Source organism: Moschus berezovskii, chromosome 8, assembly GCF_049115385.1.
Source record: "Moschus berezovskii isolate FMDL1 chromosome 8, NW_MosBer_1.0, whole genome shotgun sequence".
NCBI classification, from domain to species: Eukaryota; Metazoa; Chordata; class Mammalia; order Artiodactyla; family Moschidae; genus Moschus; species Moschus berezovskii.
In genome coordinates, this window is record NC_142467.1 from 22,181,774 (window position 1) to 22,196,989 (window position 15,216).

At 37.3% G+C, this 15,216-nt stretch overlaps 1 long non-coding RNA gene across 11 annotated transcripts in view; it reads right to left on the reverse strand.

Moving 5' to 3' along the window:
• Positions 1–641: 641 nt before the first annotated feature.
• Positions 642–15,216, reverse strand: part of LOC129558186 (uncharacterized) — a 180,997-nt gene continuing 166,422 nt past the window's right edge. For all 11 annotated transcript variants that reach the window (XR_016038010.1, XR_016038005.1, XR_016038006.1 and 8 more), the window contains 2 exons: positions 3,615–3,820; positions 642–2,036 (listed from right to left, as the gene is read on the reverse strand). This is a non-coding gene — a long non-coding RNA (uncharacterized LOC129558186). The remainder of the gene's footprint in view (positions 2,037–3,614; positions 3,821–15,216) is intronic.

Below are 15,216 nucleotides of genomic sequence, written 5' to 3' on the forward strand. Positions count from 1 at the left end.
ATAAAGAAAATGACCATGTCATAATATTAGGAGAAAGTAAGCAAAATTTTTAAATATGAGTTGTGACTATAACTATGTTAATAAATACTCGGAGGAAAAACGTGGTTGAAAGTTTACAATGTGCCTCAATTGGTATGTTAGAGTAGTGGGATTATGGACAATAACTTTTTCTGCTCCTATAATTTTTTCCAAAAGTTGTTTTATTATTTCTTGACATATTTTTCTTCTACACACACGAAAGCTTAGCAAGTTTACATTAAATGATTTCCTAACAATCTATGTCAGCAAATATTAGCTTTAAGAGAGTTCTGTATCATCACCAGTAGGGAAGATGTATGTCACCTCAATGCAACTTGCAACTATCCTATTGTGAACAGCAGGTAGCAGCCTCTTGAAAGGAAGCAGTTCAAAGGTAGTGAGAAGAACTGTAATTCCAGGTAAGAGTTCTGTGGCCTTGTCTTCGTATTCAAGACCTTCCAGTGGAATGGAATAAAGTGGAGACTGGGAGAGACACTCTGAAATGTATGTAATCAGTTCAGAACTTCATAGAACACCCTGATGTTCTATGAGGAGATATTTGCCCCACCCTGACCACATTTCTCCTCTTAACTATAGTCTGTGACTTCTTTTGCCTTCAGATCTACTTTAGGGGTTCATTTTTTACTTATTTACATGTATAAAAAAAATTTAACGGGGAAACACTGAGTTTCCTCAGGCCCACAGCCCTCTTCTGAGAACACATGGCTTAAGCCATGTATGTGCCCCAACGAACTCCAACTGTTGTGATGCCTAAAGCACGTTTTCTTATCCCAAAAGAATTTCAGCATTTTGGGCTTCAACCAAACTATACACACCTAGCAGAGAACTGTAGTGATTTGGCATTATTTTCAGTTACCATTAATTTGGGAGTGGGTTGATGCTTTTGAACTGTGGTGCTGGAGAAGACTCTTGAGAGTCCCTCGGACTGCAAGGAGATCCAACCAGTCCATTCTAAAGGAGATCAATCCTGGGTGTTCTTTGGAAGGACTGATGCTAAAGCTGAAACTCCAATACTTTGGCCACCTCATACGACAAGTTGACTCTCTGGAAAAGAGTCTGATGCTAGAGGGATTGGGGGTGGGAGGAGACGGGGACGACAGAGAATGAAATGGCTGGATGGCATCACCAACTCGATGGACATGAGTTTGAGTGAACTCCGGGAGGTGGTGATGGACAGGGAGTCCTGGCGTGCTGTGATTCGTGGGGTCGCAAAGAGTCAGACACGACTGAGCGACTGAACTGAACTGAGGGATATGGGCAAAATAAAACCTGTGAGAATAGGACCAACAAAAGGGAGGGGAAGTTTACAGCAAAGGAAGGGAAGAATCGCACAAATGAAATTTTGCCTTATTCACCATTTGATCCTTTGTCAATCCTGTTGATCCTGGTTGGGTAAAAATGTGAGCTTAAGAATCTGACCAATCCAGATTCAAATCTCATCTCTACTGCTTAGTAGTCATAAACAAGTTACCTAACCTGTTTCAGTAGTGTGCTTCCTTTACTATTAGGGAAAGTAATACATACTTAACAGAAATGTCTTAAAGCATAAATTAGGTAATTATGTATTTAACAATAATTGAATAAAAACCTCACAAATGTAGTTATTAACTATTCATTTTATTTTCCATTTTAGTTTCTTCTGTAAATTAGGGATACAATGTGCCCCCTAAATTCATATTTGCAATGAGCTTTGAAACTTCATTAAAAATATTTGATTACAAATAAACAAACGAGACCTAATCAAATTTGAAAGTTTTTACACAGCAAATGAAAGTCACTCAGTCGTGTCCAACTCTTTGAAACCCCATGGACTATACAGCCCATAGAATTCTCCAGGCCAGAGTACTGGTGTGGGTAGCCATTCCCTTCTCCAGGGGATTTTTCAAACCCAGGGTTCAAACTCAGGTCTCTTGCATTGCAGGCGGATTCTTTATCAGCTGAGCCACCAGGGAAGCCCTTACACAGCAAAGGAAACCATAAACAAATGAAAAGACAACCTGCAGAATGAAAGAAAATATTTGCAAATGATGAGACTGACAGGGGTTTATTTCGTAAACATACAAACAGTTCATACAACTCAATCTAAAAGCAACCCAATCAAAAATTGGGCAGAAGACCTAAATAGACATTTCTCTATAAAGACATATAGATGACCAACAGGCATATGAAAAGATGCTCTACTTGCTAATTATTAGAGAAATGCAAATTAAAACCACAATAAGGTATCTACCATATGATCCAGCAATCCCACCCCTGGACATATATCTGGAAAAGATGAAAACTCTAATTTGAAAAAATACACACATCCCAATGTTCACAGCAGCACTGTTTGCAATAGCCAATACATGAAAACGACCCAAGTGTCCATCAGTGGACAACTGGTTTAATATTATGTAGTATGTACACTGAAGAAGGAAATGGCAACCCACTCCAGTACTCTCGCCTGGAAAATCCCATGGATGGAGGAGCCTGGTAGGCTGTAGTCCATGGGGTCACGAAGAGTCGGACAGGACTGAGCGACTTCACTTTCACTTTTCACTTTCATGCATTGGAGAAGGAAATGGCAACCCACTCCAGGGTTCTTGCCTGGAGAATCCCAGGGACGGAGAAGCCTGGTGGGCTGCCATCTATGGGGTCGCACAGAGTCAGACAGGACTGAAGTGACTTAGCAGCAGCAGCAGTATGTACACACACACACATATACTCACAATGGAGTATTACTCAGCCATAAAAAAGAATGAAAATGCCATTTGCGGTAACATGTATGTACACAGAGAATATCATATTGAGTGGACAGATATCACATGATATCACTTATATATGTGGAATCTAAAAAATAATACAAATGAAACTATCTAAACAAACTATAAACTATAAAAACTATATAAACAAACTCACAGACAGAAAACATGATCACCAAAGGGAAAATGGAGGAGAAAGGGATAAATTAGGAGTTTGGGATTAACAGATACAAACTACTACACATAAAATAGACAAGAAACAAGGATATAGCACAGGAAACTTATAATAACAGAAAAGTATCAAATATATAACTGAATCACTTTGCTGTATATCTGAAACTAATACAGCATTATAAGTTAACTCTACTTCAATTAAAATATCTGATTCAGTTCAATTCAGTTGCTCAATCGTGTCCGACTCATTGCAATCCCATGAATCACAGCACACCAGGCCTCCCTGTCCACCACCAATTCCCGGAGCTTACTCAAACTCATGTCCATCGATTCGGTGATGCCATCCAACCATCTCATCCTCTGTCGTCCCTTTCTCCTCCTGCCCCCAACCCCTCCCAGCATCAGGGTCTTTTCCAATGATTACCATCCCCTAAGTCCAAATTTGCAATGAGTTTTGAAACCTTATTAAAGATGGTTAACAACATCACTGGCCTCACGATGGTCAAGACTTGGTCCCCAGAGGCCATGATGGTTCCTGAGGATCTATCTTCTGTCTTGAGAAGCTCTAGTTCTGTTTCCTAGATGTTTGTGAGAGGGGCATGGGCACTCTACTTACATGCTTCTTGGATGAGTACTTCCAACTGCCTATTCCATACTCACCTGTTACAGAATGTGATACACTCCCCAGATGTTCACTGAGAATGGAGCCACATGCAAACACCAGTAGAGAAATGACTCTCAATCCGCATCCTCAGAAGTGGCCTCTAAAATTCAGAGGGCTGAGCGAAGAGCCACAAGAAGCCCAGTTTTGAGTGTGCAGTGTCAGCTGACTGTCCTGAAGCTAAAGGTTTGCTCAACCTGAAAAACTGCCAGAGATGTTGATTCTTAATTAGCAACACATATCTCTTGAAAACTGAATAGCAAAGAGGTTCTAATTGCATGTTCTAATTGCATGTCTTTAGTTTGTCACATACAAACTGTTTGGAAGTCCCAAGTTCCAAAACATTATGAAAAAAATCTTCCAAGAATGTATGGCAAGAGATAATTAGAGTAAGAGCAAATTGGGGTTTTCTTATTAGGTTTTTTTTAGCTCTATAGGTTAGACTAAATACAGCTTTAAACAACAATCTATGGCATGTTAATTGATTTGTCCCTGATGTTCTCATGAAATTAGCAGGAATTTTGCCCACAGAAGAACCATCAGAAAGAGCTCTTTGCTAGGACCAAAAATTACTACCTATTTCCTATTTGATGGGAAAATTAAGTTCATATTGTGTGTAATAATAATCCATGATGCTCTCATTATTTAGTATGCAAACATTACTCCTTCAAGTATTTTCAAATAAAAACAAATGTAACTCAACTTTTAAACATGGGTAATTATAAAACTTGAGTCTATTAGACTAGTAAGTAGAATAAAATTCCTAACATTAAAAATGAGGGAAATATTGTATTTTTGTTTACTATACATCTCAATAGCCAAAGAGGAACACAAAAAAATATTTTTACTGAAGCATTTCCATCTATGAGGAGCTACTTCACACACACACAAACCCTAATACATAAATGTGTGCAGCAGTTTCTTCCAGGAGGGCTAAGCATATGATAGCCATGATAAAGCATTGCTATACCCAGAAATACAGCTCTGACATAGTGATATGTGACTATTCAGTGAGGAGAGTGTTCAGGATAACCCAATTTGAGAAGGCTGTGTTACAAGATCAGATTCTATTTTTAGGCTGGATTTTTCTAGACAGATGTTTAAAACCCATAAAGAGAATTTTAAAAGTATTATTACTGGTAAGTTATTGCACTGTTAATGTGGTCCTTACTGTGGCAACAGAAGCTTCAGGAAAACATCTTTTCTTTCTGTCTCTTTCTCTCTTTAAACTTTATTTATAGCCTTGCAAAAGACTAGCATTCACATAACCCGCCTTTGCAGGCGTGCCAGAAGATTAATGATATCGCAGTGTTCTTGAGAACAAAAATGTGTCTACCACTGTGTTGAATAATCTCTCCTTTCACACATTAAAAGTGAGATGAGGCCTACTTTAGAAAGCAAGGACAATGTGTCACAAAGAGTTAGTTGGCTTAAAGACATACCCGTATTGCTATCCTGAATCACAAATTGTTTTCATGCATGTTATCTTGAGAATAAGAAAGCTTTTATCACCACTTTTTTAAAATTTACATAAAGCCTCAAAATCTGACTTATTCCAGCATTTTTTTACAATCTGTTGCTTCTAAGAATTGAGAATTTAGAGAAAGTTGTACATTGTGACCTCTTTTACCTCTATTCTCCTTAAATTTTGCTAGGACTGAAAGCTATTTCAAGATTTGAATATTATAGATGCGGTCATTTATGTTAAAGCTACCTTTGCCTAGTTTATAGTAATAATAATAAGCTAAATTTTATTGGAACTTTTCCTTATGTCATGCCATTTTAAGTGTTCAACATGAATTATCTCATTTAATCCTCATGACAATCCTAAGATAGTTGCCACTATTACCCTTTGATGGAGGAGAGAATTTAATGTCTAGGGAGACAGATGACTCACCCTGAGTTACTCCTCCAATAAGCAACAGAACTGCGTCTCAAATCCTGGTCTTCAAAGTCACACTCTTAACCACAATGACATACTGCCTCTTGGGCTATATTTAATACAAACCTTTATTCAGCTAGGTAATACTTATAGATTATGTATAACTTCCAGGAATTTCATCACCATATTTATGTACATGCCATATCCCAGTCATTGCCACTGACTTCTATAACTATAAAAGTGAGTAAAACACAGTTCTTGCTCTCAAAATGTACTATGGCCATGAAGCAAACTTAAGACTTTATTGGGCTCTAGTTATATTCAGTTTTCTAGATTCACGTGCCATCCTATAAAACACTAAAACTCACATCTCACACTGAAAAATTTACACAACTACATGTGAGTTGAGTTATGCTTGCCTGTGATTATTTTATAGGCATTTTACTATTCATTAATACTGGTGTACTTTTTCATAACTTATAGCCAGTATGTTTTTCTCAGAGTTTTGGATATTTTTGCTCAAGTTCTATGCCAATAATGCCTAAAAGTACTTTGGCCTTCATGGGGAACACAGAAAGGCAATCTAGGAAAGTAACACAACATGGTAATGATAGACAGATGTGCAAAGTGTTATGGGAACCAAAGGTTATTGCTTCATAGAACAAAAGATTGAGGAAAATCTTGAGATGTAAACATGATCGCACCAAGCAACAAAAACGACCATTTACAAAGCTATTGAGCTATGTGATGTCCAAAAAATGTCAAGTAATACTGTGTGACTTAAGAAGGATACTTTGGCAGCATGACAAGAACATAGGGATAGAAACTAAATACATATCAATGTCTTTTCACCGTACATGTTTCCCCTTATCTGAAGGAAATTTTGATATGTATAATACTCTTTCTTTACTGTACTGAACAGCTTGGTTTTTTCTAAAGCATAATTTGAATGATAATTAATATTCTTTTTCAGACATCTTTATTGCCAATTTTCCTAAAGGAACTAACTATACAGTTTAATTCAGAATATTAAAACAACAAGTATTTATCAATTATTTAGTATTTACTATATATATTCACACATAAACATAGTATTTATAGTTTATATGACATATATAGTACAAATATCATTATATAATGTACACATGAGGCTTCCCAGGTAGCTCAGATCATAAAGAATCTGCCTGCAATGCAGGAGACCTGGGTTCAACCCCTGGGTTGGGAAGATCCCCTGGAGAAAGAAATGGCTACCCACTCCAGTATTCTTGCCCTCAGAATCCCATGGACAGAGGAGCCTGGTGGGCTGTGGTCCATGGGATCACAAAGAGTCAGACACAACTGATAACTTTTTTTCAATGTACACATAGTATGTAAAACATAAATATAGTATAGACAAAAATATAACTACAGAGTGTATGTCTGTGTATGTGTATATATATTATAAATTAAATATTAGGTTGGTGCAAAAGTAACTGCGGTTTCTGCACGGTTGAAATTTGTCATTTGATATTAGAATACATTCCTAAATAAATGTGGTTATGTTGTACATCATTTTAATGCACATTTCTCAGTTTATGTTTTTTTTGCTAATAACATTACTTGCTGTATATTTTATATGTATTTTAGACTAGGGAACTATTAGACAAAAGCAAAGTTGAGCAATTTTCTTATTCAAGTTCAAAGCAACAGAGACAATCTGCAACATCAACAATGCATTTGACCCGGGAACTACTAACAAACGTACACTGCAGTGGTGGTTCAAGAAGTTTTGCAGAGAGGACAGGAGCCTTGAAGGGGAGGAATGTAGTGGCTGGCCATGGGAAGTTGGCTACAACCAACTGAAGGATCATCAAACATGATCCTCTTATAAACACACGAGAAGTTGCCAAATAACCCAACATCAATCATCCTATGGTTATTCAGCATTTGAAGCAAATTGGAAAGGTAAAAAAACTCAGTGAGTGCCCCATGAGCTGACCACAAATCAAAAAATATCATTTTGAAGTGTTGTGTTCTTATTCTATGCAACAACAGTGAACCACTTCTCTATCAGATAGTGATGTGGAATGAAAAACGGATTTTATATGGACAACCAGCTCAATGGTTGGACCAAGAAGAAGATCCAAAGCACTTCCCAAAGCCAAATTTGCATCAAAATAAGGTCATGGTTACTGTTTGGTGGTCTGCTGCAGGTCTGATCCACTACAGTTTTCTGAATCCCAGTGAAACCATTACACCTGAGAAGTATGCTCAGCAAATTGATGAGATATACCGAAAACTGCAAGGCCTCAGGCCAGCACTGTTCCACATAAAGGGTCCAAATCTTCCATATGACAACATCCAACCACACGTCACACAACCAACACTTGACAAGTTGAACAAACTGACTTACAAAGTTTTGCCTCATCTGCCATATTCACCTGACCTCTTGCCTAGAAATCTTTCCAAGAGTTTCTCGAATCCTGAATCACGAACTTTTACACTATAGGAATAAACAAACTTACTTCTCTTTGACAAAAATGTGATGATTATAATGGTTCCTATTTTGATTAATAAAGATATGCTTGTGCCTAGTTATAGATAGATAGGGGGGAAAATGGAAACAGTGATAGACTATTTTCTTGGACTCCAAAATCACTGCAGATGGTGACTGAAGCCAAGAAATTAAAAGACACTTGCTCCTTTGAAGAAATGATATGACAAACCTAGACAGCATATAAAAAGCCAGAGATATCACTTTGCTGACAAAAGGTCCATACAGACAAAGCTATGGTTTTTCCAGCAGTCGTGTACAGATGTGAGAGTTGGACCATAAAAAAGGCTGAGCATTGAAGAATTGACACTTTTGAACTGTGTCTGGAGAAGACTCTTAGAGAGTCCCTTGGACTGCAAGGAGATCAAACCAGTCATTCCTAAATATTCATTGGAAGGACTGATGCTGAAGCTCCAACGCTTTGGCCACCTGATGCAAAGACCCAAATCACTGGAAAAGACTCTGATGCTGGGAAAGATTAAGGGCATAAGAAGGTGGGGGAGACAGAAGATGAGAAGATTGGATGGCATCAACAGTTCAATGGACATGAGTTTGAGCAAACTCCAGATAGTGAAGGACAAGGAAGCCTGATGTGCTACAGTCCACAGGGTCACAAAGAGTTGGACATGACTGAGCAACTGAACAACATGATCTAAAATTCACTGTTTGAAACTGCAATTATATTTGAACCTAATATATACACACACATATATATAAATAAATCACAGATTATATATATATATAAAATATTTTATGTGCATAACCTTAAAATGGCTTCTTAAGTTGCAGAAAATGTCCCCCCAAAAAAATGACCAAATTCTGTATTTCCCACTTAGAAATTTGGACAAAAAAACTGACCCAAAAAATGCTTTTAAGATTAAATAGAAAGCTTGGAAGGTAAAACAATCTGTAAAAGTAGGGGTAAAATCTACCCTGTAACTGTTTTTTTTTTAATAGTTCTTTCCAAACTATTCAACATGTTAAAAAAATTATTATCTCCAATAGCTAGGTAGAGGAGTCTCTGAATTAAGTATCTTTTAAAATGCTCAAGTGAAGATGCTGTACTGAAAACAGAACCAACTGAAATGATAACCAACCAAACAGAACAATGGTATATCACTAGTTCAGAGCTATGCCATCTGAAAACTCCTGCTCTAAATAGAAATGAAATATTCGGTTGTCCAAAAAGTTCATTCATAACATCTCATAGAAAAACATGAATAAACTTTTGAGCCAACCTAATATTATGGAATTGGCAGTTTATCTTATAAATAAGTTTTCTTTGTGAAGCAGCGGAATAAAAGGGTGAACATGTATTTTTAAATACAGGCTGAAAAACAGGCCATAAAGTACCAAAAAATTAATATGAAAAAAAGCATAGAGAACTGGAAAAATGCCCTCCTTTTCAAATTATAATCATGTGATGCCTTTAAACCTATGCTTATTAAAATAAATTTGTTGAATAAAATACAACATGCATAACTGTGGACAGACAAGACTTGGGTTGCTTCCCAATGCCTAATATTTGTGCTGAGAATAACACCAGGATTAAGTTATGTTGTTCTATCATTAAATGGTACATTACCCCCAAGGCAACATAACTCAATGCTTTAAAATCTTATTCCTGGTAGAGTAGTACCCTTAGTTTAGTTGTACTGATGTTTTAATAAAATTCTGTATTTGCTTTTATTTTAAAAAGAGAAGCAAATCATGAACTTTGACCCGTTTCTCAGTTATTCTTGCTTGAAACTCATAGCCTAATATATATGCACTCATACATTTTTATCCTATACATTTGAAATGACTAACATTAAGCTAGATGCCAAGAATATAACCTTGAAAAACACAGACATGAACTTTTCTCTGTTGGAATGTAAGTTTAATAAGGACAAACATGCAAATGGACAACTGCAAAGCAACATAATACATGCTATGAAGGAAAAACTAAAGGGGTCATGAGAAATGTCAAGATAAATGACTTGGAGGAATCAATGCCTAGGAAGGCTTCCTAGAGGAAGTGAAGTCTAAGTTAACACCACAGTATTACTGTCAACTGAAGGATAAAAGGGTGAGGGAATTAGAGAATTGTTTTAGGCAGAGGAAATAGCAAGATGCCAGATGTAGGGATGCCAGGGATTTTGTGCAGGTGGGGAAATTGGAGAGTTAAGCAAAGACCAGTTCACACAGGACTTTACACATTGCATTAGGAAGACTGAATATTTTTAAGCTAGGGAAAAACATAAGTATACCTGCTTTGTGAAACGGTCTTTCATCTTCTTTATAGAGAACTGAAGACTAGAGGTGGGGAGACCCACTATGAAACTGTTGTAATAGGCCAGGCAAGAAGAGAATGAGAGTAGGTACAGTCAAGATAAAATGAGATTAGTGAAAATTAAAGTTGCTCAGTCGTGTCAGACTCTTTGCAACCCCATGGACTGTCCATGGGATTCTCCAGGCCAGAATACTGGAGTGGGTAGCCTTTCCCTTCTCCAGGGGATCTTCCCAACCCAGGGATTGAATCCAGGTCTCCCAAATTGCAGGCAGATTATTTACCAGCTGAGCCACAAGGGAAGCCCAAAATGAGATTTTAAAAATATTTAAGATGAATAATACATAGGATTCATACTGTATGTGGATGAGTCAGGGGGAGGAATGGAAGAAACAAATATAAGCCTCAGTTTGATGAGAAACTAGGAAGATAGTGATATCATTTAATGGGAATGATGTAGCTGACAACCCCAGTTCTGAATGTGTTGAGCTATGAGTATATTCAGGGCATCAAATAGGGAATGCCTAGGAGACTAGCAGATATAGAGATCTGGTGCTCAGTATTGAGGTCTAGACTATGAACAGAAATCTGGAAAGCCATCAATTTATAGATTTTACAATAGTGATTCAAATTCTGAAACTAAATGAGTTTGGCCAAGGGGAGTGGGGGAAGCAAGAACAAAGTGTCAAAGGCTGAGCTCTGATAAAGTCTAATACTTAATGAATAAGAGGAACAGGAGCAGTCAAAAAGAACTGTGGAAGAGATGGAGAAAACTTGATGAAAGTAAGAGTAGGGAGAATTTCTGAAAGAGAAACTCAACAGTGTTCACTACAGCTGAGAAATCAAGCAATACAAAGATTAAGAGGTGTCCACTCTCAGAGAAGCCACCGAGTGACACAGAGATGAACTATCTCTATTAGTGTACACACAAATACATATATATGTATATACATATATATGTAGGTATGTGTATCTTCACATAATCACACACATACATTCAATCCTCATAACAACATTATACGGTAGGTACTATTATTATGTTCTTTTCAAGGTGAGAAAATGGAGACACAAAGAAGCAGCAAGTTGTCTAAGGTCACACAGCCAGTAAGTGGTAGAAGCAGAAAATGAAAGAGGTTGAGGACTTGAGTGGGAGGGGTACAAGTAAAGATTAGGAGTGCACATAAGTCTTTTCAGCAATATCACTGTGATTTTCTCATATAGCTTTACCTGGAAAGACTGCATATCTGGGAAATACTACCCATACCACAGGCTAATCTCCAAGGATAGCAAGTGGAGATAGCCTTTTAAAAATCCAGTGCGTTTGAATGGCAGTGGTAATGACATGGAATTTTTTTTCCCCCAATGTTCCATGAAAAACAATGCTCCTTAAACCAAAAATTGAAGTATAACCCTGCCTGAAGCTACTTCGAGAATCACTCCAACAAAATTCTCCAAAAGGATCCTAAGTAACTAGAACCTTGAACACTGAGTTTTAAATTCTTAGGATGTCTTTTTGTTTTTAATTGGAGGATAATTGCTTAACAATGTTGTGTTGGCTTCTGCCACACATCAACATGAATCAGCCATAGGTATATATATGTTCCTTCCCTCTTGTCTTTGTGAAGTATCGATTGTGTGTATGCATAATCTGTTAGAACACTCTGTTCATCCAGAAATATCTTTACGAAGCCAGGATATGTTAGACTGACTGGCCAATCTGCTTCACCAGGAGAAATGAGTTAATGATAAACTGTGCAACGAGGAGGGTTTTTTGTTGTTTTTTTTTTAGTATGGATGCAGCACCACTGATTTGTGAAAGAGAAAAGAAATTCGTCAATAATTTTCATTTCCAAAAACTTTGAGAATATTGTGTAACCACACTCATCATCTTACCTTATTATAAACCATTGTTGGATGAGAAACCACACTAAAGTACTTGCTATTTACATGATTTACTACCCTCGTATATGCAAATTCTACCATGGTATAAGTAAGAGTATGTTTATAATTACAAAATCTATTTTTAAACAGATTTAGAAACACAAAGTCATCTCTGTAGTAAAGAAAATACGAAAAAGATACTTAGGTAAAATAGTTATAATTATGATAGATCAGCAATTTTTGGAAAATTTAGGAAACTATCTATTCAATTACACTTATAATTCCAATTTTCAATTTGGAAGTATGTTTTCTGTTTATTCACTTAAAATTTTTTTTCATTTCTCAAAAAGAATACCAATAATGTCTGCAGTTGCCTCAAGATTTTTCTTTGGCCACAACTGCCTATTTTCCATAATTAAATTTCCCAGTGATGGTCCCATGAACTTTACTGTGAGGTTGGCTAGCCAAAGACACTGTCTTCGCCCCTCCCCAGATGAAGAACGTAAGGGATGCTGAACACAACTAAACATGAAGTTGGGAAAGACAGTGACTTGTTTTTAACCACAAAAAGGCACAATAATACTTAGCAGAGCCAAAATTTTGGAATAAAATAAGTTCTCTTCCAATATTCTGAAATGTTACACTGGCTATGTCAAAATGAGGTTGCCTTGTCCCTAGGACAACCCTGATGTTCCTAAGAGTCATCCCCCCAACCCCCACCCCAAACCACACCACTCTACTAAACCTGGTCTGTCACTCCCCTAAGAGAGAGGTTATGATGCCCTCCTCCACTGACAAAAGACACATTAGGGGCTGGAGCCCTGCGCTTGGCTGCAGATCTTATTTTAGCATTGGACACCTGATTTTCAAAGGTTACCTTTCCCAAATTAAAGGAAGAATGAGACAGATAATGTGAGGGCTCCCCTGTGCTGACTGCAGTTTGCTTACATAAGATCCTTTAAGTTTCTCAATAAGAAACCATACTTCCAGGTGATAAATGGGTCAAATTCACAGAATATTGAAAGTGTGGGAGGGAGGTTGGGGTAGGGAGAGAGAGGTTTTTTTTTTTTTTTCTATTTCCAGAATGTGGTATAACTGGGATATTCACAAGATTCTGGTCTAAAGAAAGAAATAAAGCCAGGAAGTATTAGAAAAGTGTGAATATAACAACAGGGAAACACCTCTGTGATTTCTTCCCTTCTATTTTTCTACTATTAATATGAAGTATCTTTTGGTGCTTTTTTTCTTCTTTCATTGCTTTTAACTGCCTTCTATTTGTCTTCACCTATCTCCTCTTAAATGTAAAATACTCATAAATTGCCACTGTGGTTATGTGATTCAGTGACATCTGTTCATAAATACTGATTAAGACAATTACCATTAGATTCAAGCATAACGTTCCAGTAGACAGACATCTACCTTATACGAACTCTCACTCCTACCACTCACCTAGGACACAGAAAATCTACTGGTACTGCTCTTCCTTTATTCCAAGGGCTTATTACTAGGACTAGAGAAAGACTACCTCCTACACCATTTTCATTCCACAGTCAAGAATCCTCACTGAACACACACGTTTCCACTCTACTCCCATTCTCTTTCTCTTCTGGCTGATAAAAGACTGAAGTTCTGAGTCTCAGGCCAAGCTACAGAGGAATATAAAAGAACACAATGGAGAATGGGGGAAAAAGAAGGAAAAACCTGTGTACGAGTTAGTTTTTGACGAATGAGGAATTGCTAGCTCACTTTTCTGCCTTCTAGTCTCATGTTAGTTCTGCCTCTTCTCATGTTACTGAAGGAGCTATCTTCTTTTTGCTTTCTCAGTAAAAACCATCAATCTTATCAGAACCTTTCTTCAGAGTCCCAAATTAGCTTCAGTTTTTGCAATAAAAGTTGGCATAGAAGACTCTTTTTTTTTTTTTCCAGAATGATATATGCAACTAGAAACCTGGTACCCTGAAGCTGACATTTTTCACTCATTAAAGACAATTAATAATCCACTTTGACTCACAAAAACTAAATCTTCCATCACCAATTTCTTCTTCCATTTTTTAAACAGAAGCTCCTAAATATACCTGATGAGCACACAGACTATGACTTCAGGGCCAGCCGATGTGGACTCCATCTTAAAAGGCGTTCTTTGTAGGCTCATTACCTGTCCCCCAAACCCTACTCCAGGCTGCTTAGTCGATTTATATCAAGCAGCTGTTTTTCAACCAATTACCTTATATTGTTGACTACAGTACCAAGATCAATGCCAGAGAGAGGCAGATTTTGGGTGGGTTGGCTCTGCATCCTGACACAGATATGACTTGTCTTTGTTATGGTATCAGCAGCATCTTAAAACCTAGAAGGAATCCATACAGACAGGCTGATCCATCCCCCTGTCTTCACACTGTTAAGGGATTATTTTTCACATTTGCATTTGAGGCAGCTGAGGCTCAAAGAGGTTAAGAGACTTGCTGAATATGTTTGTGAAAAGGCAACACGTAACCCGCACCTGCATGCACTCTTACACATGGCACTATACTGTTCATTATACCCAGGAAAGACAAAGGGAAAAGGCCCGTTTCATACTGTCGCTAAGTTTGCCATCCTGAAAAAATTAATCTTCTACACATGAAACCCAAAATACTATATTCCAGTGAGCAAATATACCAGCTACCTGACCTGGATTAAACTGTACCAATTTCTTGAAACCCTCAAAGTCTATTTTCATAAAATGAGGAAAATAGTAACTGTTTTCATAGGGCTTTTTGAGGACTAAATGAGTCAACATCCAGAAAGCTCCTCCTAATCAGTGCCTAGCATATATAAACAGTAGCTACTCTTATTCATCAAATCTTGGTGAGTTACTTAAATTTCCATTACAGCCTGAATGAGATATATTTAGGAAACACAAGATAAAGTGCCACTTTCAACTGCATGTAGTAAACATGAAATACTAACTTGAGGAAGAGTAGAGATCAGGTAGGCAAGCGGCTTCATTAAGTGTTACACGCACAATTGCACTCATCTCACACACTAGTAAAGTCA